Source organism: Hylaeus anthracinus, unplaced genomic scaffold (assembly GCF_026225885.1).
Source record: "Hylaeus anthracinus isolate JK02 unplaced genomic scaffold, UHH_iyHylAnth1.0_haploid 11997, whole genome shotgun sequence".
In the NCBI taxonomy this organism is placed as follows: Eukaryota; Metazoa; Arthropoda; class Insecta; order Hymenoptera; family Colletidae; genus Hylaeus; species Hylaeus anthracinus.
In genome coordinates, this window is record NW_026534344.1 from 6,938,609 (window position 1) to 6,943,081 (window position 4,473).

The window sequence follows — 4,473 nt, forward strand, 5'->3', positions numbered from 1 at the left end:
AGAGAGAGAGAGAGAGAGAGAGAGAGAGAGAGAGAGAGAGAGAGAGAGAAAATATGTGTGAAAGAGTTACTCAGATAAAAACATAGATTGAAAGGGAAAGAACGAGAAGTAAGATGTTAAAATCTGACGAAAATGCAAATTTCGGGGAACGAATATAGTTTAAGGAGGCACCAAAAAAGAAAAACTGATTAACTCCGTAGGACAAACAATTTAACCGTGATCACAATTTACCGAGTCAACAAATTTAGGAAACAGCGACGAATGCACTTCTTGGTGTACAATATGAATATTAATGCAGATAATAGCTATACATATTACTATATCAATTGTCAGTGGTATTACAATAAGAGATGATAATTTTATATTTACAAGATAGAAAATCGTTAAATCTAAATGAGTGTAATATACGTCTGTACTATGAAAAAAGAACACACATCCACATATGCATACAAATACTATCCACTCGCAGACACCTTTTACGCCCACCACCCACACCCCTCCCCCACTCTTCACGATCCCCAAAATTCCGTGCTAGGACAAAAACTAGGAAAGCTAGCTTATTTAATATTTGGCATAATATTTATATATGTATATAATATATTATATTATATAAGCCGTATAATATAATATTATTATGTATTATATATACGACTATAAATATGATTATAAATATGAATATAAATGCAAATATAAATATATATATATATAAATTTAAATATAAATTTATATGTATATATATATGAAAGATAGAGCATAAAGTAAACAAAAAAAAAATGGGATAGGCTCGGTGCGGCAATATTTGCATAACCGAGAAAAAGTATGAAGCTATGTGATCCACTACTACTAGTAGCTTTTAGCTGTAAAGACTTATACTTTATTTTGTAAATTTTGTTTATACAATGTTTGATCGTTCACGCATAATACTATTGTATGTGAAAATAAGTTAATAAATCATTAACATGTGAAGTTACGCAGTGTGGAATTTCTTGTGACACCCCCCGAGACCCGAGACATACAAAGATATAGCTAAAAAGTCGAAAAACTATTTAAAATAGCAATAGAACCAAGCACTTTAATTAAGTAAATATATAACTCGAGTATAAATATATACTCGAAAGGGCAGCTGCTGGATTATCAGTGTTCAACAATGCTCACCACTGATCAACAGTGGGGTCAGTTGTGGTCGGCTGGTGCTATGTTAGCGGGAGGAGAGCTGGGAGCAGAGTATGCAATGATGACCAGAGTTAGGTCTGAAATCAGGTGATCCATCCCGTCGGAAAGCTCCTGGGACTGAAAGTTTCCAGCCGCGGCGGTTTTATCTATGCTTTCGAGCCAAAACAATAGCGTGACATTCACGGATTGACAGTTAATACGAGTCTGTTCGATCTATCAAAAAATTATTTTGCAAAACTTTAATATTACAACGACTGTCATTCGCGAGGTTGGTTTAAATGATTGACGTTCTTTACTGGTTACTTTGTCTAATTTCTGAAGTGAATTGCTTAAAAATGATAATTAATATAAATCGAGACGTAGAGAAATTTGTAAAGATGGAAATCATGAGAGGACTAATTTAATGGTTATAAATTGTGAAAATAATTTGAAAATTATAAACCTGATTTCTTGAAAATATGACAACAAATTGATTGTACATTGTAAATGCTTTGCAAAACTAAATGAGAAAGTCAAACAAATTTTTCATTGTATTTTTCATTGTATTTTTTAATTCATCTTCATTATTTTCATTGTATTTCTTTTGTCCGGCAATTTCCATTGTATGATCTATATAAAATAATGGAAAATTCATGGAAATTTAATTTTCGACGTAAAATACATGAGGCATAATAAATCTTTTGTATTGCACATGAATTTATGGAACTTTATAAAGTTTAACTACATACAAAGCTTTGGTATACCCGATTGAATAAATCCCTAGTAACATAATCCCATTTTCTGTCTTCCTTCTCTTGATATGATTCCAAATCATAAAACAGAAAAAAAATTAAATTTCGGTCTTTTTTTTCATTACTTTCCTATTAAATTACATGACATTAAAGTAGATTGCGAGAACAGACAGGACTTGAAAAATTTGTGCAAAATGCAAGGGTAGCCATTACTTCTTGATTAAATATTCCAGGTTCATTTATCATCGCATTGCTAAAATTTTCTAATTTATTAAACATGGCGTTGAAAGAATGGATGGAACGTATTGTCAGGGTACTTTCTAAGATTACCAGGATGCGAAGAATGTTAAAAAGTTCTTGAAGCTATTTGTCTTACAATTAATTCCTAAAAGTGCTACTATCTCACTTCATTCTAAATCGATAATGTTAAGACGTAAGACGAGGAAGGAAAGGGAGGTTTAAAACTATTAATTTGAAAGTTTCCATAGAAAGTTTCATCAAATGTCAGGTCTATATTATTGGACATCTCTGCATTTATCGGTTCTCTATAACTTCATCGATAAGTGCTATGCAACCTTGCAGTCAAGGTGTTAGATGGCAGGTCGATCTCAATATCACCGCAAGTACTTATTTATACATACTTGATGTCTATTAAGAATCTCAATATGGATTAGTATAACAGTAATGCCAAGAATGTTAAACTGTACGTATAATTAATGTCCATACCATAGTACTGCCAGTAAAGAATTCGTCTTAAAGTAGACAGATACACCTCTGACACTATGTATAATAATAAATGCTTTCGTTAAATAGCTGATACATCGAGTACAGATGAGCTTTTAAAATATTTTACACCAGTGATAAATAAACTTATTGAACGACCTAATAGAACGTCTCTTTCGTGTTCGCGATAGGAAAACTGTTCACCAATCACGGAAAGTAGGCAGTCTTTCTGCTATTCATCGAGAGGCACTTATGACAATTTTTTCAAGGATGTTGGCGCAACTGATGTCCCGTCGTTCGAGTACACCTGGATACCCCGGTATTATCCAGTAGCGCAGGGATGTGCGTACGTTACGAACGATCGATAACTCGCTCATCCGTCGCTAAAAGGGTTAATGATGCCTGGCGTGCATAAATGGCGCTCACGGACCCGGACAAATGAAACGTAATGAGCGGATCGGCAGTACATAGCGGCGTGTCACGATCGCGAAACTCGTAATAATGCCGTGCCGTGATCGTGAATTTGCGCGTGCCACACCGTGGAACGCGTGAATTCGAACAATACGATTAGCGGGACCATCGACTCACTACGACCTCGTATCGGTTTGATTCGAGCTACTGGCTCGGAACCCTTTTTTCCGCCTCCGCTATTTACGCGAAACGAAAGCGACTCGTTTGTTACGGAATCCCTGTGTAACGACCGTGTTTTGTGGAAATATACTTTCTCGAAGGTCTGGAGGTAACGAGCGTGCTCGAAACAGACAGTCAAATTGCTCCGAGATGAGTTCCTCTTTGGGATATGAAAATCCAGACCTTTTCTTCTGCAGAATATTTAAATGTATCTTAAAGTCTACGACAATTTTGTTGTTAAGTTGAGAAACATTTAGGCGTTCCTCGCGACTTTACCCCCTATCTATGCTATTATTCATCGAATAGAATTCCGAGTGCACGCAAACGGCGGGTTTCGTTTCGTTCATCGCCACCGCCACCTCCTCTCCTCGATGATTTGTCGTCGATTTTCACCGACGTCTACGCCGACGACTGAGGACCGTCGCTCTAACGTAAGTTTATTACCGGCTGCGGAACTTTCCACCCTCAAGAAGGTGAAATTACTTCATAAGCGTAGGGTCGAGCGTATCTGGAAAGGGTACACCGCGGTCGCGTCTCTACAAGTTACCTAATGAATGTCGGGGCAGAAAAGGCAAGGTGGTTGCCGTTCCCTTGTCGGCGCGGAGGGGAGGCGTCTTTCTTCGTCCGCACCTCCTCTAATTTATGCATCTGGAGTGGTAACGAGGCCAACTAAACGAGATGCCTCCAGTGGTGGTTGGACATGGAAGAAAGGGTCGTCGGGTGTTTATCAGAAAAGTTGTACCGTCTCGACAGAGAGGGTTCGACGTAGTATCGTCTTCCTGATTTTGTAATGGCCAAGGTAGCGTCAAAACGGTTCCCAGGAATCACTTGCGTCGTAAGAATGGACGCTAGACGGGGAATAAACTTATCAGAGATTGTTTTATGGTAGGGTTTGTTCGTGAATCTAGCAGTTTCGTCATTTGGGAGCGAACGATGGGGTATTTACCGAGAGTAGAGATTGTTTTGTTGACTGGTGTGGTTAAGACAGGGTATCGTTACTTTGCTTTCAGTAAAAAGTAGTTTAGTTCAATCCAAAGTGTTCCTAAATGATACTCCTGAAATAATGTTCTCTGCAAAGTGTATGCTTTTATGCCCAAGTTGCTTTTAATGAATGAACGAATTAGAATAAAAGCATCGATCAATTTTAATATTAATGATTAAAACTCTGAAGAATATATATATACATTATATTTTATTAAGTTAATTTGTTATATTT

General features: G+C 36.9%; 1 long non-coding RNA gene across 1 annotated transcript in view; it reads left to right on the forward strand.

Moving 5' to 3' along the window:
• Positions 1 to 970, forward strand: part of LOC128889314 (uncharacterized) — a 6,653-nt gene extending 5,683 nt beyond the window's left edge. The window contains exon 2 of the long non-coding RNA XR_008460421.1: positions 21 to 970. This is a non-coding gene — a long non-coding RNA (uncharacterized LOC128889314). The remainder of the gene's footprint in view (positions 1 to 20) is intronic.
• Positions 971 to 4,473: the final 3,503 nt, after the last annotated feature.